Source organism: Euleptes europaea, chromosome 2 (genome assembly GCF_029931775.1).
Source record: "Euleptes europaea isolate rEulEur1 chromosome 2, rEulEur1.hap1, whole genome shotgun sequence".
NCBI classification, from domain to species: Eukaryota; Metazoa; Chordata; class Lepidosauria; order Squamata; family Sphaerodactylidae; genus Euleptes; species Euleptes europaea.
The window spans coordinates 114362328-114386518 of NC_079313.1; positions in this window are offsets into that span (position 1 = coordinate 114362328).

Sequence of the window (24191 nt, forward strand, 5' to 3'; positions counted from 1 at the left end):
TCCTCCACTGCTGCTACTACCACCATTCGCCTCTCACCTTCTTCTCTTTTCCACCCCTCTAATGCTATAAGGTGGCTTTAGAGGGGAAGACACTCATATGCCATCTGTCAGAAGAAGAAAGAAGGAGGAGGAAGAAGGAAGAGGAAGAAGGAGGAAGAGGAGAAGGGTTGGTTTTTATATGCTGATTTTCTCTACCTTTTTAAGGAGAATCAAACCAGCTTACAATCTCCTTCCTTTCCCCTGGAGAAAATGACCGCTTTGGCAATTGGACTCAATGGCATTGAAGTCCCTCCCCTCCCCAAACCCTGCCCTCCCCATGCTCCACCCCAAAAACCTCCCACCGGTAGCGAAGAGGGTCCTGGTAACCCTATCTCACAGTGGGATTTTCAAAGCTTCCTCACTTGTCTTTTTCCAAGCAGCACAATTATTTATTTTTTCTTCTTCTCTCCACCAATCTAAATGCTTGGGGGTGGGTGGGTTTAGTTCTTTAAACAGAGGAGCAACAACATGCATCGTGAGGGCCAGAACCTGCTTATGAATTAACTCAAATGGTTAATGTGGAAAATGTCACATTTAGTTAGGCCTCCAGGCTTTCGAGTAAAAACCCCAAGGAGGCATATTTACATTTCATCAGCATTTTGTCTCTATAACCAAGTTTGTTTTTCTTTTTCCGCTCACCAGCACACTGATGAAGAAATCCTCATTGAGGCAGAGTGTCTGGATTCATCACTCATCCTTTGCTTTATGCTGTTGCCTTCCATCCCATGGCATGCTTATACAGTCTTTGTTGTTGGCTTGTCTTATCTGAGAAAAAGAGACAAATAAAGAAGGGAAAGGCGTCTGAATTTTCTTCAATGCCACCCTTTCGCACTAGATGGGGCTGTGGCATTTCCAGAAAGGACCACATCCCCTGCAGGTGTATTAATTGCAGGCAGCGGGAGAGCATCGTGGTTGGAAGAGTACAGGAAGGATTCTGCCCCAAGGCAGGAGAAGTTGGCCCTCCTGGAAATGGTCCTTTCTTCTCCTGCTACACTCACAATAATAGCCACATGAGGATTGAGAGTTCCTGTAATTTACAAATTCTCCCTTTTAAAATGTCATGTCATCAGTCAAAAGCCAATTTTCAAGAACTATGCAAGTTTTAACAGTTCTAAGTTTAGCGGTTACAAATAAAGATGTTTATGCAGAAGCAGATGGCTCATTGATGGTTTAAATGAAGCAGGTATACTCACAGATTCATTTGATCTTTCTCCATCTGATTTCTGCATCAGCTCTAGAAGTATCTGTACAAAAAGAACTGGAGCCGGCCACATTTGTGAACCATAGCATTTTCTATTAATTATAACATTTACACATTTCTCTGACAAAGGGAGCTTTGATTCTCGAAAGCTCATACCCCACCCCCACCCCCAAAATCGTGTAGGTCTCTACAGTACTGCTAGACTGGAATCCAGCTGTTCTACTGCAGACCAACAAGGCTAACCCTCTGAAACTATAGATGCTTTCACACATGCCAAATAATGCACTTTCAATCCACTTTCAATGCACTTTGCAGCTGGTTTTTACTGTGTAAAATGGCAAAATCCACTTGCAAACAATAAAGTGGATTGAAAGTGCATTATTCAGCATGTGTGAAAGTGCCCTATCATTTATGAACCATATTACTAGCATCCTCATCATGTATGTGAGAAGGTCCCAGGACACTATTTATTTTTTAAAATGCTAATTAAGATGCAGTTTGGCTTGTTTAGAAGGGAGTAAGAAAGAGATGAGGATTGTATTATGAATATGCACAGCGTTTGGTTTGTTCATTAAACATTTTGGTTGGATTGTTTAATATCATTTTCCACATTATTCGGAGTCATTAGTTTATTCAGTTTACATGTACAACTGTAACTTTTCTGGGGATTATATGCTCATAACCCTCACTCAAGTGATCCTCCTCCCTGCATTGGAGATAGATAGGAGGAGGAGAAGAAGAAGAGTTGGTTTTTATACCTCAATTTTCTCTACCTTTAGAGTCTCAAACTGGTTTACAATCACCTTCCCTTCCTCTCCCCACAACAGATACCTTGTGAGGTTGGATGGGGCTGAGAGAGTTCAGAGTGAACTGAGACTGGCCCAAGGTCACCCAGCAGGCTTCACGTGGAGGAGTGGAGAAACAAACGTTTCACCAGATTAGAGTCCGTTGCTCATGTGGGACAAATTGCAGACAGAGAACAGAAAGGGTCTTGGTTTTATAGGCCATTTAAAAAGGCAAACAGAGGCATGGTGGTGATTTTTTCTTTCTGTGCTTTCCCATTGCCAAGGCTCTGTGAAGCATGCAGAGGCTGGGGTTAGGAGATGCTTTTCAAACAGAAATGGCAAGAGGCATGAACCCTGCATACACACATGAACTCTTCCCTAGGTTCTTCATTTCAGCATGTTACTTTCAGTATATACCTAACAATTTCGTTGCTGATAACCATTGGGGATACAGTAGGCTCACTCAGCAAAGAGTGAATGCATCAAACAGGAGAGAAAGTGAGAAGGTGTGGGAGTGCATGATTTCCCTATACCCACATGATTCATTTTTGCATAAAAAGCCTCTTTATGTGCCCTCCCCACTTTACCAGTTTAATCTTAATATCTATGCTTAATCAGATCTTCCTGATTCCTATTAGATGAGGAGAGAGATCCTCCTACATGGAGTGAGTTATTACAGCCTTCTTTCATGCCATTACATGCATTTCAGGCTGCATATCACAACAAGTAGAAGGAATTGCGCACAGTGATACTAGCCTCTGGCTCTCTGACTGCTCCCATTCATGGTACATGGCTGATTTCCTGACATAGGCTCATAGAGGATACAAGCAAAGATTTTGTCCCTTTCCCCAAAGGAAGCAGGCATATGATGGGCTTCCTTTTGGTGAAACTAGGCTTATGCTTAAACTTCTGCTTCTCTATTACCTTGCCCCGTGGCGCAGAGTGGTAAGTTGCAGTACTGCAGTCCAAGCTCTGCTCACGACCTGAGTTCAATCCCAACGGAAGTTGGTTTCAGGTAGCAGGCTCAAGCTTGACTCAGCCTTCCATCCTTCCAAGGTCGGTAAAATGAGTACCCAGCTTGCTGGGGGTAAAGGGAAGATGACTTGGGAAGGCACTGGCAAACCACCCTGTAAAACAAAAGTCTGCCTAGTAAATGTCGGGATGTGACATCACCCCATGGGTCAGGAATGACCCGGTGCTTGCACAGGGGACCTTTACCTTTTAAATACCTTATGACACATTGCCACCAGCTGCAGATGACGACCCAGTAACACTAGTGGCTAAAGCAAACTGTACTGCTGCTTACATAGAATGGGTTCTCCTCAAACAAGTTGACAACAATGTGCTTGCAGGAAGCACTGTACAGAGTAGTGCCGCTCAGAGTCAAATTTGTGCAGTGTGAACATGGGCTAAGTGTTCTGGTTGGAAAGTGTGCTGTCAAGCACTCTTTCCCCAAGTCACTCTTTCCCCACCCTGTCCCTCCCTTTCCCCTCACGGTGACAAGGCAATGGAACCCAAGCTAAGTGTACATCAACCAATATGGCAGTGTTACCCCCCTATATACTCAAAAAGACAGAGGTGGCCTAGCTGGTTCAGGTATGAAAGTCAGACGAAATCGCATCCAAATTAGTTACCCTTCTTAGGTTAATGAACAAGGCATATTTGGATTAGATTTTGATCAGTTATATTCTGAAGGCACTTCCTTCCATTGTACCTATGCAAATTTCAATACCCTGAGAAACAGTTAGCCTTACTGTGATGCCTGGCCTTACAGTAAGGGGCAGTTTTAAAACTGTAAATACACTAAAAGAGATATGCAAACAAGGAACTGAGTGAACTGTGTTACCGCTCGCCCCCCACCCAAGCTCTGTATGCTGATGGACTGGAGACTTTTCCAGTGTGGTTCCTTCTCTTAACCAATGAAGCCTATGGGTCAGACCCACAGCAAGAAATGTTATAGTGTGGTGGCATGAGTACAGTGTGGGGGGCTAGGGTTCAACACTGCCCATCAGCTCCATCACTGAGACTGGTTGGGAAGGGCCTGAAGGCCACGGCTGGTGACCAGCAATATCACGGGCTGAACCCTGGCGATTGTCACATTGCATATCACACCTTAAGTCTCAGGAGGAAAGGTGAGCTAAAAATGAAATAAATAGCTGAATGTATAGTAACAGATCATGATGAGTAGCCATATTAGTCTGTCAATAGCAATAGAAAAGCACAAGAGTCCAGTAGCACCTTAAATTTCTGACAGGGTACGAGCTTTCGTGAGCCACAGCTCACTTCTTCAGACCCACAAAAGCTTATACCCTACCAGAAATTGTGTTAATCTTGTATAATAATACTTCCCCATATCACATACATGAATAAACAAACAAGAAAGCAGTAGAAAAGAGAAAGAGTCTCATAGCACCTTGAAGACTAACAAAATTTCTGGTAGGGTATGCGCTTTTGTGAGTTACAGCTCACTTCTTTAGACTCACAAAAGCTCATACCCTACCAGAAATTTTGTTAGTCTTTAAGGTACTACCGGAGTCTTGCTCTTTTCTACTGCTACAGACAGACTAACACGGCTACCCACCGTAAACAAGCAAGCAAACATACATGGTAACTGCGTGTATTCGTAACCATGTGGCTTTGAAGAGATGGGCTATTTACCAGAATAAAAATAACTATTTACCAGAATAAAAATGGCATCAAGATTTACTATGTGCTAAATGTAAAATGTAGTTGAGCTTTCTATGCCAATTATTGCCTCTCATCTCCAATTTTCACGTGCAGCAGTTATCAAGAGAAGCCATGCACAGAAATCTTAGAACAAACCACAGCTAGACGCTTGTTTAAATATGAAAGCTGTGGATTCAGAGCAGGGGAGAGGGCATCATTTTGGAGAGGTATTGCCCCATATGCCTTCCACAGTTATGACACTGCTATGAGTCCTACATGAACAGTATGTGATATACCACTGATCAAACATCCTCTCCCCATAGATGCTTTGTTCCCTGTCTCAAAATCCTGTCAACCATAATAATCTCAAATTATTAGCTCTCATGTGGGAAGACTGATGTCTTTTACCAAGTAAGCCCCATCCTTCTCCACCTCTTGGAATTTGGTGAAATGTCTTCATTCATTACAAAAGGCTGGGGATGGAGGGGGGGTCCTTACATAACTGCTTTGAACGGAGGCTGTTTATTACAGTACCGGCCTGTTCCAGGAACTGGTCCCAGATATGTGGCATCTGTGCAATCCAGTTCGTTGGAGCTTGTGAAAAGAGGAAAGAAGCTGATGTTAGCTAAGAGGAACTTGAGTAATGATATCATCTCTCAGAATCCTTTTAAATAACAGCCCAGTTTAATCCAGGGGACAACTACTTGATTCTCCAAGCACCATGAAGACACTGTCTGCTTTCCTCCTTGTGGGGCTTCTAGCCCTTTGGGTAGAGTTACCCTCCACCGCCTGTATCCCAAAAGGTAAGAGGTCAGCTGCAGCTTGTATTGAAATTGCAGAGTACAGAACAGGGGGGAAACATTTGGAACAGCCAAAGGCAGTCCTCTGGACTTTCTTCCATGTGTTCATTTCAGCACAGCTCTCTCAGAGCATGGAGGCAGTTCTGCATAAGGGCTGCAGGTAAGCCCTCATTCTAATTCTTATTATCAAAACCAGACTCTGAGGTCCTCCAGGGAAGAAAGATTCAGATGCTGGAAGCAGTTGCTTAAAAGATATGAATTAGTCCATCTTTTGGAAAATTCACTGGTCTTACAAAAGGCGAGATGTTGAGATGATTAACAGTGCAATACTAAAAAGAATTATACCCTTCTAAATAGGGATGTGCCTTTGGATATATCCAGTCCAAATTACAGCCAGAAAATGCCAGCTAAAGGAAAAATGGCTGTCTCTACATCTAATATAATAGTGTATTTGGCTTTATCAACCTCAACAAAATATATTTTGACACCAAGATGAGCATCCTAGGTGAAATCTAAATATTGAAATAACCATATTTCCATCTTGGAAAATGGCAGCTACAGGAAAAAAGTCCCAAAATAGGAATGTCTACCCAAGAATCTTTTTAAGCAATAGTGTCTTGAAGCATACACAAACAATTAAATTATCTGTACATATATATTTTTGCAGTGGTCTATTGTGGACCCAGGACTATTTTCTACCTAATACCAAAGGGCAGAGGGGGCAAATCATTTTAAGCCCCATCACCTCTCATTACAGAAAAACAAGGGGTTTTTTGGGGGGGGGGTCTAAATAAGTTTGTAGTGAGGATAATCAGTTCTATGAATGCCAAGCCTATGAACACTCTATGTATGCAAAGAGTCCCTCAGTACACAGTAACCCCATACATCTGGAAGTGGAAAGTTCCATTAAATCACAGCCAACTTATGGCAACCCTGTAGGGTTTTCAAGGCTAGGGACAAACAGAAGCAGTTTGCCATTGCTTTCATCTATATAGCGACCCTGGTATTCCTTGGTGGTCCCCCATCCAAAAGCTAACCAGGGCCTGCTTAGCTTCCGAGATCTGATGACATGAGGATAGCCTGGACCATCCAGGTCAGGGTTACACACACATCTGCCTACTTGATATTAGGGATCATTTCTAGATTGGAGGAAGTGATTTTCAGGTAGATGTATCTTAAGAACCTCCTATTTTAGTAATTAAGGCACTGTATTAATTGTGATGTACTGGTACTCTACTCATCCACGCAGCTTTCGCAACACGGTTTTTAATCCAGCTAGGATTGCCACAGGCCTGGAAAAAATGCCTGATCCTTTTACTTAACAGGATGCTATTTACTGGGTCATATTTACGTCTATATTATGAAAAGCTTCAGTTGTCCATTTCCATACATTAAACCTCTGTTACAAGGAAAGGCTGTCTTTTTCCAGGCCTGGTGGCAACTCTATCAAGCCTGTATGATCCCTAAACCAACCTCCAGGTGGTGGCTGGAGATCTCCCACTATTAAAGCCTATACAAAGATCTTTGCATATTACAAGGTAAACTCCATCCCTTTTTGGTTCCTGGAAGTTGGTGAGATTTCTTCATGTGCTTAAAAAAAAGGCTATAATTAGAGTGTAGCTCCCAGTAGTTCTTGGGAGGAAAGGTCCATCATTGCAGGACTCTACTTCCACTGGCTCAGATACTTGGTGCTGTTGCAACAACTTGTGAAAATTAGAATGCCGTGGTGTAAGTTTGGAAAAGGTACACACTCTCTCTCTCAACTGAACCCTCCCCTACATCTATTTAAACACCAGCCTAAATCAGTTCTGGTCACTCACAACTGGTTTGGCACCATGAAGACTGTGTCTGCCGTTCTCCTTGTGGGGCTTCTAGCCCTTTGGATAGAACTGCCCTCCACATCTTGTGACAAAGGTAAGACCTGAGAACAGTTGCTATCTGAAGTAAAATCCAAGATAAAAGACAGGGAAAACCATTTGCACTAGATAATTTTTTTGCTTGGCTTTCCCCCTCCCATGTGGTCAATTCATACTGTTGTCTTTGGCCACTGAAGCAGTCCTAACTTCTGTAAAAAAGGTTACAGGAAAGCCAATATTAATTCTTACATTGGTTCAACATGAAGGTTCAGTTCAGTATCAAAAGTGGTGTGGGTTTGTTTGGAACATCCACATAACATTATCCCATAAATGTTCGCTTTCTGGGTGGTTCCCTGTCTTATTGGGATATTTCCCAAACCTGATTGGAGATGATCTTTTTGGAAAGATGGCAGTCAAAATGTCATTGTATGTCATGTGGATGGGAAGAAGGTGGAGTGGCAAAGGCTGCCAGTGGGAATGGGGGGGGTAGGTTTTCCAGCTCCAAGATGGGGAACTCCTAGAGATTTGGGGGTGGAGCCTGGGGAGGACAGGGACCCCAGTGGGGTACACCCTCCAAGTCCACCCTCCAAATCTATTTTCCCCAGGGGAACTGATCTCTATAGTCTGGAGATGAGGTGTAATTCTGGGGGATCCCCAGGTCTCACCTGGAGGCTGGCATCCCTAGAAGGTGGCACTGTTTTCCTTGCCTTAGCACTAGTGGCTGCTATCCCTCACCCCCCCCCCTCCCGTGCCACTGGAGGTTTTAGAAGAAATAGCAGATCATGGCAATAGATCACGGTAATGTTGCGCTACGGCAACCTAGCAATTACCAGGCTTTTTAAATACCATGCAGATCCTGACATTGACACTGCACTTACAGCAGCAACAACAAGAGGCACATGGACAATCATAGCCTTGAGGAATCATCCTTATTAATTAGGGTGTAGTTCGCAAGCTCTTTGGAGGAAGGGTGTTTAGTGGAACATTGGAAGACTCCGCTCCTATTGGCTCAAGTTCTTGGTGCTCTTCCAACAACTTGTGGCCTTCTGTGCAATGCAATTCCATAACGTTTGTGAAAACAGGAATGCTACTGTTGTATAATAAAGGCTGAAAAAAGTATAATCTCTCAACCCTAGCCTACATCTATTTAAAATGATTCTGGGCTTACTCACCGGATTCAACACCGTGAATACTCTGTCTGCCTTTCTCCTCGTGGGGTTTTTAGCCCTTTGGTTGGAACTACCATCCACAACTTGTAACCAAGGAGGTAAGCTATGAAAGTAGCTGCTGCTGTCCAAAGTGAGAATCCAGGGTAAGGGATGGGTAAACCATTTGGAGTAACTGAAGTTAATCCATGTGGAAAATTGAGAGCAACTGCCTTTGACCACATCTTAAGCAGTTCTAAATTCTGCAAAAGGGCTACCAGAACATCATGGGTAATTCTTAACCTGTCCTCAAGGCTATGACTAACTGAAAAGTCTAGGGGAGTACCTGTTAGGTAAGCTACCTCAAATTGAAAAGGAATCTATGGGATGACTTCCTCTCTGCTATCTTAGCCAGCTGGTAAAGCCTAATATGACCCACATGTTGGGTCATGGTTCCCCAGACCAGACTCATTTCCCTGCAACCACACAGCACCTGTGGGGAACTGCCTTTTAAAATAACGCATGGGCCTGATTTGGCTTGGGACCATTAAGCAGGGGGAAGAGAGGCTCCTGCTTCTGCCCACACTGTTCTCCCAAGCCAAAATGGCCCAGGGGAGACTTCTTTGTCTCATTTTGGAGATACGCATTCATAGAATATTGCATGTGCTGCTCCAAAATGAGGCACATGAGGCCCCCCCAGAACATTTCACCTTGGGGAAATGGCAAGGGGGCAGAAGTTCTTCCTCCCACACAACACATTCCCAAACTGAATCAGGGCACAGGAGTGGTTAAAAAGAAGCTCCCCAGGCAAAGATTCCCTCTGCCCTCCCCCTGTTACTGAGACCCAAACCAAATATTACATAAAAGCAAGTCCCATGACCTGCCCACCTCCATGGGCCCCCAGAGTGACCATGGGCCCTGGAATTTGTCCCTCTACACACCCCTCTCTCTCAGCAGCCCTGAGTGCAACAGTTGTTTTTATCATTCTGTATTGTTCCAGACTGCCAATGACAGTGCAGAGTGCTTTCCAATCCTTAATTTATTCTGGATCAGAAAAAAAACGGGCAAATTGTTACAGGGTATCAACCAACAATAGCTTTTTTTCCAGTCATTATGTTTTTGGCACTCCTTCCTCCTGTGCCATGCACAGTCTTCTCGATGTGCATGAAAATAGTTTCAGGTGAGTAGCCATTGGTTGTGGTAGGAGAGCCAGATTCAAGTCCAGTAGCATCCTAAAGACCAACAAGTTTTCCATGCGTATTTCCCAGCTTCAGTATGTGTGATCAAAAACTCAGGCCTAGTGTAGGAAGGCCATTGCCTTCCTCTGCATACCGACCCTGGACTTTCCCTGTGGTCTCCCATCCAAGTACTAACCAGGAACCTGATTAGCTTCTGAGATCTGATGAAATCAGGCTAGCCAGGTCAAGGCAGGATTGCCAATAATAAAAGTCAAATCAATTAAATGCAGTCCTAAATAAAACTGTCTTCAACTGCCTCCTAAAGATTGATAATGCGGGGGCCAAGTGCACCATCCTGGAGAGGTTGTTACATACATGTTTCATCTGGATTGCAAATTTGGCACATGGAGTTGTTTCCCTACTGAACAGAACATAAGAATAACTATATTATTATTTAGTGCCAGCAAGTCATAACCAACTTATGGCACCCTTTCATGGGGTTTTCAAGGCAGGAGGAGATGAGCAGAGTTGGTTTGCCCTTGCCTTCCTCTACAGAGTAATCCAGGTCTTCCATGGTGGTCTCTCATCTAAGTACTATCCATGGCTGGTCCTTCTTCGCTTCCAAGCTCCAATGAGCTTGGTGCTAGTCTTGAGTATTGTGGCTGCTGAACGGAATATAGATGCTGTGAGCTGGCATTCTTGAGGGGCTATGGGAGCAGCATTGAGCCAAGGAGTCACCAGCCACCAACATGGAGCGAGCCCCTATTTGTATCAAGCTCATTTCTCGCTCTTTTCCTGAGAGTTTCTTCAAAGTAGGCCACACCTTTCAATGGTACAAACCAGCACTATCAAGAGTTAGACAAGGCAGCTCCTGTTTAGCTATTATAATTATGAATTATGATAGGTAATTAACTAATGGCAGTTGCGACAATTCCTTGGCAGGATGTCAATGCTATTGAGGGGATTTCAGTCTGAGTCGCTTCCAAAAGGAAATTATCTTTTATACCCCCAAGGCGCAGGTTAGATTAAAAACACAAAGTTGCATGTTTAATTGTGGCCTAGTTCTTAGGGTTGCCAACCTCCAGGCACTGGCTGGAGATCTTTTGCTATTACAACTGATCTCCAGCCAATAGAGATGTTCATCTGGAGAAAATGGCTGCTCTGGCAATTGGACTCTATGGCATTGAAGTCCCTCCCCTCCCCAAACCCCGCCCTCCTCAGGCTTCATCCCAAAAACCTCCCGCCGCTGGCAAAGAGGGACCTGTCAACCCTACTAGTTCTAGATAATGGTGCTCAGGGCTGCAACAGCTACCGTATTGACTCGAAAGTAAGATGACCCTAAATGTGAGATGACTCCCCCCTAAATGTTAGATGTAAAAAGTTGGGGTTTTTTTTAGTATTGGACATTATTGTAGCTTATATGCAAATTTAAGACATCCCTCTTTTTAGTGTATACCTGGAAAAACCTAGCCTTGTATTTGAGTAAATACTATATCTAACAGAAATGCTAATATAGTCGTTAAAAGGGGGTCCCTTGCTTAGTGAGATGAGTAACCTGCTCAGAGCCTCCACTGTCCAGAATGCATGCTCAACAGCAAGGAGGATTTCTATAATTTCTATCCCTGCTGTTTTGACACAAAACTCCTTGTTTCAATTTCACTTCTTCCCTTTGCAGACCAAGCCTGTGATTTCTTTATTCTTGCTTCATTTTCTGCTTCTCATGCCACATTTCCTCCCATAAAAGTATATCACTTGTGTCAATAAATATACATATAAACAGGGTTGCCTACCTCCAGGTGGAGCCTGGAGAGCTTCCAGAATCACAACTGACCTGCAGACTACTGAGACCAATTCCCCTGGAGAAAATGGCTCTTGTAGACTTGCCGAGGTTCCTCCTTTTCCCAAACCCTGCCTTCCCCAGGCTCCACCCCAAAATCTCCAAAAAAATCCCAACCCAGAATTGGCAGCCTTTATTGTTAGGGTAACTCAGCAGGATTAAGAACAATATTAAAATTGTCATCTCCAGGGCATCATACAGATTGAAAATTATTTTAATAGTTTTCTAAACTGCCGCAAATATAGCATGAGATTTGTTTAAATCAATCAGAATAAAATAATTGAATATTTCACTGTATTGGATTAGAATTATTCCAGAGCTGTCTGTTCATTATGCTGTTCTATGGCTTTTTTTTCTTGCAGGAAAACCTGGGTCCTGCCCATGGGATCCTTACAGATGTTCGGATATTTACCCTCCTCAGTGTGAAACTGATTACTCTTGCCCAGGAAATAAGAAGTGATGTTTTTATCAATGTGCATTTCGCTGTAAGGACCCAAGGAAACGTTCTCCCCCTCACAAAGGTGAGAAGCAGTCGAACTTGGGAAATGTTCACGTATTGATGAATTTCATTTATATTCTCTTTTCTCACTGGGACCCAAGGTGGATTACAAGTCTGATTTTAAAAAGGCTTTTCAGTCAATCAGTAAGTTGATTACAAGGCATGATAACATTTGAACCTGACAGCAAAGACTCCTAGGCCTTTTATGCATGGCTGTTTCCCTCGCTGTCAGCCCTCCGACCCCTGTTTCGGTTATGCATGCCGTTTCCGACAGTCAGAGGTCACCTCGCTCTCCCCCTGCATTTCCCCACGTTTTGCCCACATTTTCAAATCTGAGATAAAACAGGTCTCCGAAAACGTGGGCAAAATGCAGGGAAACGCAGGGCGAGAGTGAGTCAACTTCTGACGGTCAGAAACGGTATGCATAATCAAAACAAAACCTGAAGTCATTGGAGGGGTAACGATAGGGTTGCCAACCTCCAGGTGATATCCTGTGAAGAATAATAATATATTTATTGGATTGCATTTTGTAAAATTTTGTATCTTGTTGCACTCCTATTTTGTACATATTTTATGTATATATTTTTTCACTATTGCACTTTATAAAATTCACTTTAATTTGCTTTAATATTGTTATAGTGCTGTTTTGGGTCTGCTCAACCTCCAGGTACTAGCTGGAGATCTCCTTCTATTACAACTAATCTCCAGCAGGTAGAGATCAGTTCACCTGGAGAAAATGGTCGCTTTGGCAGTTGGACTCTATGGCATTGAAGTCCCTCCCCTCCCCAAACCCTGCCCATCATACCCTATTGAAGTCCCTTTCCTCCCCAAACCCTGCCCTCCTCAGGCTCCGTCCCCAAAAACCTCCCGCCAGTCGTGAAGAGGGACCTGGAAACCATAGGTAATGGCAAGGGAAGCAGCCATGCATAAAAGGCCCTAGTAAGACAAAATAATGCAGTTGAGCTGGGATTGTAGAACAAGGGAGAAGAAACCACATAATGCATGCAAACATTTCTGTTTAAGGCAGAAAGACAGTCAATGTAGGGAAGACTTTAACCCTAATAAAAGTCATTTCCTGACCTGAATCATCATTTCCTGAGCTGAACTGTTTTCTTCTTCTAAAAGAGAAGATCTTGCAAATTACAACAAAGCAGTGTTGCACACACACTACATTGGTCAGTGGATAATTGCTTAGGTGTTGCCCAAATGCAGTTTAGTTTACATGTATTTTATGCGATTTGTAAATGTACCTGGTCATAGGAATGATTCTTGCAACTGTATGACATCCCCTTGTATACAAATGCAATAAGGTTTTATACTGCGGTTGCCAGCTCCAAGTTGAGAAATACCTGGAGATTTTGGGGGTGGAGCCTGAGGAGGGCAGGGTTTGGGGAGGAAAGGGACTTCAATAGGGTATGATGCCATAGAGTCCACCTTCCAAAGCGGCCATTTTCTCCAGGTGAACTGACCTCTGTCACTTGGAGGACAGTTGGAATAGTAGGAGATCTCCAGCCACTACCTGGAGGTTATGCAAACAATAACAACCTGTGCCAGAATTAGGTGAACTTAAGTCAATTGGCAGCACAAGGGCTCATACAATATTCAATATTCAAAATTGAATATTGTATGAGCCCTCGTGCTGCCAATTGACTACCTGGAGGTGAATAAAAGCTTTTGTTTTATAATTTTAGCTTTTTAATGAATTGTGATAATTCTATGGATAGGTTTTCCCCCCTTTCTTCAACCTTTGTGGTTACCTAGTCTGTTCTGGGTTGGTATTCCTCCCCCCTCTTTTTTTGCTGGTAGGTGGGGAATGGCCAGCACTGTCCAGCACAGACAAGGACCACGGCCATCAGCCATGTTGGTGGTGGCCATTCAATAGCTGTGCATTTCCACAGTGCAGCACCCCCAAACAGTCCCTGCCTTCTCTGTGATCTGGGAAAGGCATCCCCTTTACCTGTACAGTGATTCCATCATGGGTTGTCTCTATTCCCTTTGCTTCCTCTGGTTCCCCTCTGTGCCTCAGACTTGGCCCCAGGTGTGCCGCAGTCCAAACAGCATCTCCTTTTATCAGCATGGTGAGAGCCAGTGTGGTATAATGGTTAAGAGCGGTGGACTCTGATCTGGAGAACCGGGTTTGATTCCCCACTCCTCCACATGAGCGGCGGACTCTAATCTGGTGAGCCGGGTTAGTTTCCCCACTCCTACACGTGAAGCCAGCTGGGTGACCTTGGGCTAGTCACAGTTTTCTTCCAGCTCTCTCAGACTCACCCACCTCACAAGGTGTCTGTTGCGGGGAGAGGAAGGGAAGGAGATTGTATCCGGTTTGATTCTCCTTTAAAAGGTAGAGAAAATCAGCATATAAAACCAACTCTTTTTCTTCATTTTGGTTTTTTTTAAAATCCCAGTGTTGTTTTTTTTTAAAGATTTCACATTTTTCTGCAAACCTGGGGCATGGTTCAGGTTTGTAGAAAGATGTGCATTGCACTTTCACAGCTCCAGTCATTGGATTTAAGTATCCAAAGATTTGGGTGACTTCATTATTATGATTATGATATGATATGTCTTTATCCCTATAATAATTGTTAACATTTATACTGAGCAACTGCACAGGATTTAGGGAGAGGCTGGGGGAGTATGTTAACATACAGCATCTTTTAATGTCACAAACCTAGAGGTTTAAATAGTCTGAAATGCAGATCATTCCTCTTCACCTACCCAGTGATATATTCCAAAGTAAAGTTACGCATATATAATTCCCAGCCAAGGTGATCTTGCTCATCAAAATTTCAACATAATAAAAACTTGCTATGCATTTCTACTCTTCTACTCTAGCAATTGCTAGAAAGTAATGTTCTGCATTTTTAAATTTTGTTCCAGAATAAATTTTTTACTTTGTGAGTTGTCTTCATGTCATCAGAAAAAGATCTTTTGTCACATTTATGAAGATAGAAAGGACTACAGCATATCTGCGAGAGAACAGGAGTTCCTTCCATAGGGCAACTCCATTGTTAACTGAAATTAAACACAATTAAAAGCATCCTCAAAAGAGCTTGGCTAACTGTGATTTTTGGGTCTTCTTTTTTCTTGATCAGAGCCTGCAGATTTCTGCAGATTTCTGCAGACTCACAGTCTATTTTCCAAAAGGTTCTTCAGGTGGGTCTCACTAGAAGCCCCATAAGCACTTTTATTTTTTTGCTAAATTTTTTAAGAGGTAGATGAAAATACTGTCAAGAATCTCAGCCTCTTGCCCCCAGACAAAGATCCTCTTTGCTCTCTCTCATATCACTCAATCCCCAGGATAAGCTGGAATTTTGTACCCTTGACCCCTTCTTCTAAGATACCCTGGAAAAGGTGAAAGAAGACAGCAGGGGAAAGAGAATGGAGTAAATTAGACAGGCACATATGGAGAGAAACAGGACTAGGAAGAAATGGGAACACCGAAGACAGAATACACTCTCATTAAGCAGCAGTCACATGAAGCTGCCTTATACTGAATCGGACCCTCAGACCATCAAAGTCAGTATTGTCTACTCAGGCCGGCAGCGGCTCTCCAGGGTCTCAGGCAGAGGTCTTTCACACCACGTACTTGCCTAGTCCCTTTAACTGGAGATGCTGGGGATTGAACCTGGGACTTTCTGCATGCCAAGCAGATGCTCTACCACTGACCCCCAGGCCCTCCCCCATGGCTCTCTAGGTCTCAGGTAGAGGCCTTTCACATCACCTACTTGCCTAGTCCCTTTAACTGGAGATGCTGGGGATTGAACCTGGGACCTTCAGCATGCCAAGAAGATGCTCTTCCACAGTCCGCCAGAACTCCATAATATATGGACTGGACCAAGGATGTCAAACATAAGGTCCAAGTTCCAGATCCAGCCCCTTGACAGCTTTTATCCTGCCCATGAGCCAGCCAAGGGAGCCCCCCACCCACTCTCAATCTGGGCTGGCGAGGCATGGTCCAGCCCAAACAAGTGACATTTAAGTCATATCCGGCCCTCATAACAATTGAGTTCGACACCCTGCTTGAGAAGATTTGCATGCAAGAAATTTAATCACCAGCATCTCCAATTAAAAATGTCAAGTAGCTAGATTGAGAGATATCCCTGCCTAAGATGTTAGAGATGCCAAAATCAAAGGTGAAACTATTAGGCTACATGAACCAATGGACTGACTCAAGTTGTTCCCTCGTGGGAAAAATGCTTGTTCATGAAGCAAAAATGCAGCAACGTAAGGGAAAACAGAACCTGTCTTGTGGAAGCTCCATCTCCAAAACCCAGTATTTTGATGGGGAACACAGGGCAAACCTTCATGGGGAAGCAACCTACGACAGGTTTATCTGCTCTGCCTTTTGTATTCCATTTCACGTTGCTGGTGTTTACACTTGATGCAAATGTCTTGCTCAAATAATCTAAGAAGCTCTCGCTCCCTTGTTGCTATGGGTGGGTGTGTATTGTGCTTAAATCACTACGTAATGTTGAACGTCACACAGGAGACAGCACAGATCTTAATTATGCTCCTGGAAAACAATGGCATATATTCCGAAATGTATGTCACAAGCACTCCACACGTTAACCTTTTTTTGCAGATTCAGTGCCAATCTGGAGCATGCCTGGAGTCATCTACCTCCCCATGTGTTGTCCGAAGCACCTCCCCCTTTTACGTCCACCTTACAAGTATGCAAACAAAATACGAAAGTCCATGGTTGGGTCAATGGCCACAACTTTATTTGGTGACAGCAACCAGGCATTGGCAAGGCATAGGGGTGTGATCCTTCCCTCTCTGCTGCCTGTTGGCTGACATGCATTACTCCCAGCCCACCTGCTGGGACCGATTTCAAATGGATGTCTGGGACCCACTTGGGTGGAAGCCAAGTGGTCCTCTGCCGCTTGGTGGAAGTCCCATCTGACAGCCCCCCGGGTGGGCATGTCCCACGACTGCCCCCCAAGGCGGGGCTTGTCCCTGACATCCCTTCTTGGCATGTCCCATCCAGGCCTCCACCAAAATCTCTTATTTGGGATCCTCAGCTTGGGGAAAGGGGGGCACACAGGCGTTACTATTATCGGTAACCCTCACATGAAAAGACCTGGAAGCAGCCAAGATTGTTCCCCCATAGTTATCTAGGCCGAGCTTGCTTCCTCCTGATTGCTTCGTACACGGAAAAATCTTAAGCAACCCAGTTATAGCATTCAATCACATCCCCACTACTTTCGGTGGCAATTTGTTTCTCTTTTTTATAGACACTGTAACATTGCTCTCAGGTTAATTACTTCCTATGAACACAAATGCTATGACCTGGATAGACCAGGCCAGCACGGTCTCCAAAGGTAAACCGGGCCCGCCCCAGTCAGTATCCAGATGGGAGGCCCCCAAGGAAACCTAGGACCGCAACACAGAGCCAGGCAAAGGCAAACCACCTCCGATCATCTCCCACCCTCATATCTTTGCAAAAATAAAAAGGGCGTTCCCGAGCCGAAAGTGCTTGGGAGGCCGACTAATGTCGGCCCTGCCCCGCGGCTGGCGCTGTTACACCCCGGGGCGCCGGAACGCCTCCCAGCTCGCCGCCTTGGGCTGTGCCGGCGGCCAGAGGCCGACGGTCGGCGGCGGCCGTTGGGGAGCGGCACCCGGCCCTGCACACCAACGCGGGGGCCACTAACGCCAGCGTGCGCCTTCCGGGTGCCGTTGATGTGAGCCCCCGTGCCGGCAGAGGCCATAGTCGGCCTCCTAAGGGCTTTGGGCCCAATTCTGAGCAATGGGCCCTTAGAAGGTCAATCATACCCTGATCCTGTCCACCTTTGTTTGGAAGGAAGTGCTTCATTGTTTAATAGAGTTTCTCAACTAAGGCTTAATGTGACTGCAGCCACAATTTTCTAAAGTCAACCACTGAACTGTCCCTAGAGGCAAACGTGACCAAACTGAGGCCAGGAAAAGTTGAAGGCAGAAGCAAAGGGCTGCCTTTTGTATTCCATTTCACATTGCTGGTGTTTACACTTGATGCAAATGTCTTGCTCAAATAATCGAAGAAGCTCTCGCTCCCTTGTTGCTATGGGTGGGTGTGCATTGTGCTTTAATCACTATGTAATGTTTAACGTCACACAGGAGACAGCACAGATCTTAATTATGCTCCTGGAAAACAATGGCATATATTCCAAAATGTATGTCACAAGTAAGGTTGCCAGGTTCCTCTTTGCCACCGGTGGGAGGTTTTTGGGGTGGGGCCTGAGGAGGGTGGGTTTTGGGGTGGGGACGGACTTCAATGCCATAGAGGCCAATTGCCAAAGCGGCCATTTTCTCCAGGTGAACTGATCTCTACCGGCTGGAGATCAGTAGTAACAGCAGGAGATCGCCAGCTAGTACCTGGAAGTTGGCAACCCTAGTCACAAGCATTCCACATGTTAACCCTTTTTTTGCCTGAAAAATTTCCTTGCCACTCCCCCATTCTCTAGATCAGGGGTCCTCAAACTTTTTAAACAGGGGGCCAGTTCACTGTCCCTCAAACACTGTTGGGGGCCGGACTGTTTCGGGGGAGGAGGCGGCGGCGCAAGGGGGCTCTCCGGAAAAGCATCCTCCTTACAAGCCCGGTCATTCCCCCTGTAGTGGTTAAGAGTGGTGGTTGGGAGCGGGGACTCTAGAGAACCGGGTTTGATTCCCCACTCCTCCACGTGAGAAGCGGAGGCTAATCTGGTGAACCTGGTTGGTTTCCCCACCCCTACTCACGAAGCCAGCTGGCTGACCTTGGGCAAGTTACAGCTCTGTTAGCGCTCTCTCAGCCCCACCTGCCTCACAGGGAGTCTGTTGTGGGAGGGTATGGGAAGGGGATTGTAAGGCAATTTGAGTCTCCCTTTAGTGGTAGAGAAAGTTGGCATGTAAAAACCAAGGCCATTTATTCATGGAAGGGTTTGCCTTGGATTTGCCGCTCTCCAGATGCACATTTTCCCCATCCGAATTCTCCAAACTCTCCCCTGGGGTGGGGTGGGGGGATTTACTTTTGAGTTCTGAGAATTCGGATGGGGAAAATGTGCATCTGGAGAGCGGCAAATCCAAGGCAAAACCTCCTGTGCATAAATGGCCACAAGTCTTTTTCTTCTCCCTGGAGATATGCCCAGGACCCCCCCCCAAGGGGCCCCTACAATTACCTCCAGGCCACAAGGATACCCCCAGGAGGAGAGAGAGCCCCGAGCCGTGAGAACGCTGCCAACTGTGGCCAAAACAGGAACGCCAGGACAGGAAGGGGGCGACTGGGCGGCGTGCGAGGCAGCAAGACGCCTCGCGCACCCAGGAAAGGAGGTTTTGGGCCTGGGAGGGAGAGGGGGAAGGGGGCGACCGGGCGGCACGCGAAGCAGCAAGATGCCTTGTGTGCCCAGGAAAGGGGTTTTGGGCTGGAGAGGGAGCAGGGAAGGGGGCGACTGGGGCGGGAGGGAGGCTTCCAGTTGTGCGTACACAGCCAGGAAGCCCAGAAAAGCTCTGGGGAGGGGGGCAAGGGGGGACTGGCTTCCTTGGTCCCCGGGCCGGACAAAAGCCCTCCGGGGGCCGGATCCGGCCCTCGGGCCTTAGTTTGAGGACCCCTGCTCTAGATGCTCCCCCCCCCATGCTAGTTTCCAAATGTCGCGTGCATTTGGAAATTCACAGGGGAAAGAGCAGCTTGGAGATGGAGCGGGGGTTACAAAGGAAAAGTAGGGAAAGGATCAAGTACCATATCATCCTCCTTTTCCACAACACAGCCCCAGCTGGTTTTTCATAAAAGAAAAGTACCTACTTGGAGTTTGTTGCACTCTGTTGCAAGTTAACATGCATTCCAAGGCCTTGGGATGGTATAAAAATTACAGTTCCGAATTTATGACATACACTCTTATTGTTTAAAATTTGCATATGCTACTCCTCAAATGTGGATGTGGCTTACAGTGCATAAAAGTCAATGGACTTAGAAGGACGTCACTCTTCATAAGACTGCATTTGAGTATTTCATTTGGGTTACATAAAAAGCAAATGAAATGGTAAAACTGTTCCTGGGCAATAGCACTATAGACCATAGGTGGGAGATCCAATAAACGAACGTGTCTTTATGAAAACGATCCCTCTTTGTCAAGATTTAACACGTCAGTATGAAGGCTAGAGTAGAGCTTCTCTCCCTGGCATCTCCCTTCCCAGATACAAGGAGTGACTGTGGATTAGGGGTAACGCACAGCATTTGCATGAAGAAATTCTTCATCAGTTTTCAGTAGCAAGTTTTGGGAAAGACCTTTCTCTTCCTGAAGAGCCACAGCCAGAGTAGATAGTACTAAGGTCGAAGAATCAATGTGATCTGATTGAGCTGAGTAATTCAGACACAGAAATATAGAATTTTTTAAAAAAAGTTCTAGGTAATAATTATCCAATTAATTTTAGTATCTATGTTGCAAGAGGGTAAGTAGAGAAGAATGCTGAACAGTTCAATTGGCAAGTGGGGCCTGTCAAGTATAAGGCTCTGATGAGGTAATTAATTAATTGCATGCTAACCCAGCCCTTCCAATTTAGCAGTTGAAATACCAGCACAGTTCAGTTTTGAACTACATTTACATCTTGTTCCTGCCAGCATTATGAAGACATTGAGCATCATCCTCATTGTGGGCTTCCTAGTCTTTTGGGCAGAGATGCAGCCAACATCTGGAATAAGCAACCCATATGGTAAGTCCCAAAAGCTTCTTCTGCCTCAAAGGGTCTTCCAAGACCAAAGAATGACTTTACCTTAACTACAAGTGGGAATTATTTTTTTCAGCAGCATGTTTTTTTCAGAGGATCCACACGATATCACATACTACTTCTCTCTCTCTCTCTCTCTCTCTCTCTCTCTCTCTCGCTCGCTCGCTCGCTCTCTTTTTCTTGTCATCAAGTCACAGCTGACTTATGGTGACCCTGTAGGGTTTTCAAGGCAAGAGACATTCAGAGATGGTTTGCCATTGCCTCTATTTGCATCATGACCCTAGTATTCCTTGGAGGTCCCCCATCCAAATAGTGGCCAGGGTCGCCCCTGCTTAGAATCTGATATCTGATAAGATCTGGCTAGCCTGGGACTATCCAGGTTAGGGCTTTCCAGTTCTCTATGTTCTATTTTTTCTCCTCTATTTTGTTCTGCCCTTTCCCAAAACTGCTTTGCTATGGTCTTTCCTGAAATATCACCATCAAGGCAGATATGCATGCTATGTGGGTGGGACGGTACATATTTTCAAACTTCTCACACACTTCAACATCATTTTACTCCTGCCATCACCCGTCCTCATGCCACCAGAAGGCTTTTTTACTGACTTCAGAAAAAAAATGGTACTTCTTATATCACTATAGTATTCTGGTGGTGTGGGGTGGGAAATAATAGGCATGAGAGGGTGACAGAGGAAGGGATAGAGAATACCTCCATGTGTGAATGGACCCTGGTGAGACATGGGTGGGTAGATATGTACAGGTTCTAGTAGTTCAGAGGGTGAGCCTGGTAAGTTTTGGCAGAGCAGGAGGTGGCTTCTCATGGGGTTTGGCAAGTCAAGAGGTAGAACCAAACTGGCCAAGAAATGGGGTCAATAAAAATAATTAACTCCCCAGCTCCGAATGTCTAGTTCATTTAAGATAGCTTCAGAGGTTAGCCCTATTGGTGTGCAGTAGAACAACGAGATTTGAGTCCAGTAGCACCTTAAAAACCAATGAGATTTTTGGGGGTATCAGCTTTTCAGAGGCAAAGCTCCCTTTGTCAGATATGACGAAGGGAGTTTGGACTCTCAAAAGCTTGTGTGTGTGTGTGTGTAAAGTGCCGTCAAGTCGCTTCCGACTCATGGCGACCCTATGAATGAAAGTCCTCCAAAATGTCCTCTCTTTGACAGCCTTGCTCAGATCTTGCAAACTGAAGGCTGTGGCTTCCTTTATTGAATCAATCCATCTCTTGTTGGGTCAAAAGCTTATACCCTGAAAATCTTGTTGGTCTCTAAGGGGCTGTTGGACTCAAATGTAGCTAGTTCATTTAAGGAATTTATACTGACTCAGTAGCCAACATTCCAAATGAACATGTAAAATACCTGACAGATGGCAAACATAGTTGTGTGGACAATATTTTCTGAGAGCTAGAAAGTTTGAAAACTGAATTCGGAAATCTTCTGTAGTTTCTCTTGATTAAGCATGGATGACGCAGCCCTTGTTTTTCTCCAGGGCAAAGCAGATGCACACGTTTCAGTGAGATTGTTTGCACGCAGACAAGGCAACTTGTGTTTTCCAGTACTGTGTACCCAGCAGTATACTTAGGGTTGCCAGCGCCGGGCTTTTTGGGGGCAGAGCCTGAGGAGGGTGGGGTTTGGGGAGGGGAGGGACTTCAATGCCATAGAATCCAATTGCCAAAGTGGCCATTTTCTCCAGGTGAACTGAGCTCTATTGGCTGGTGATCACTTGTAATAGCGGCAGATCTCCAACTAGTACCTGGAGGTTGGCAACCCTATGTATACTTGTCAGAAAGAAGTACACATCACCCTGTATCAATCACACTGTGAGCCCAGGGCCTAGACTTATTAGGACCAGTGTGATGGAATGGTTAGAGTGTTAGACTAGGATCTAGGAGCCCCACAGGGTCCTTGTGAGAATACAGTGGAGGAGATGCAAATAATTTGGGACCCCAATGTGGAGAAAGACGAAGTATAAATGAAGAAAATAAATGGTTTAAGTGCTTTAAGAGTAGTTACTAATGTCTATTGGGAAAAACAATGTGAAAAGTTTATTCTCTCTCTTTTTTCTTTACAATAGCAGCGCAATATAGCTTTAATTACTTAAAAGGTATAATTTATTTACAGTATACTAAGATTACATATCATTATTCATAATGTAAGGCAATAGATATAACAGTTATGAAAGATACGAGCAAAAAGAATATGGATTAAGGTCTTTCTCTTGTATGTAAAATGTTTTTTTTCTTCTTACTGTTATAAAGGATAATTTAAATAAGGTAGAAGGTTTAAAATGATCTAGATATGCCCAGAAAAATGTTAAAGGCAGATGATGTATACATTGTTCTGTGTATTGTGAAACTGTAGTGTATTGATTGTTATGCATGTATGTTTGTATTGCACAGTATGTCTAATGTCTTTCTGTTTGTGTAGTTTTAAAAATAAAAAAGGGAAAAAAGCGGGGGGGAGGAAAATAATTGACAATGGTTTTGTTTGTGACTTAGATGGGAATATTCTCTGGGAAAGATGAAGCTCTAAGGAATGTGATATAGGATTAATTTGGGTTAATAGTTCACTGAGCCAAGTCTATAACCTGTATTTGGGTATTTGCAGACCAGGAGAAAAAGCATAGAAAAGGGATACCAGGGTTGCTGTGCAGAGGAAGGCACTGGCAAACCACCTCTGTTAGTCTCTTGCCATGAAAACCCCAAAAGGGGTCGCCATAAGTTGGCTGCGACTTGACGACACTTTACACACACATTTACTTGGCCAGCCAATCTCAGCACTAGAAGCACAACAGTTATGAGCTTACCATTCATTCCACACTTCTTTCCTCAGATGTAGAGAAACCCGGACGTTGTCCAATACCTCCTGGAAGATGCAGGCTGATCGACCCCCCTAATTATTGCTATTATGACTTCGAATGTAAAGGGCCATTGAAGTGTTGTCAAACGATATGTGGGAGAGATTGCGTCAATCCAGGTACTGTACCACTGTATTACCTTGAAGCAAGGCAAGATGTTACCCTTGATGCTAGTGGTTGACACAGTTGGAAGATCACATGGCTATTCCTACAAGAACAGTAAACCAGAAAATGAGAACCATAGAGTTGGAAGGGACCACCAGGGTCATCTAGTCCAACCCCCTGCACAATGCAAGAAATTCACAACTACCTCCCACACACACACCCCAATGACCCCTACTCCATGCCCAGAAGATGGCCAAGATGCCCTCCCTCTCATCATCTGCCTAAGGTCATGGAATCAGAATTGCTGACAGATGGCCATTTAGCCTCTGCTTAAAAACCTCCAGGGAAGGAGAGCCCACTACCTCCCAAGGAAGCCTGTTCCACTGAGGAACTGCTCTAACTATTAAAAAATTCTTCCTAATATCTAGACAGAAACACTTTTGATTTAATTTCAACCCATTGGTTCTGGTCTGACCTCCTTGGGCAACAGAAAACAATTCAGCACCCTCCTCTATATGACAGCCCTTCAAGTACTTGAAGATGGTTA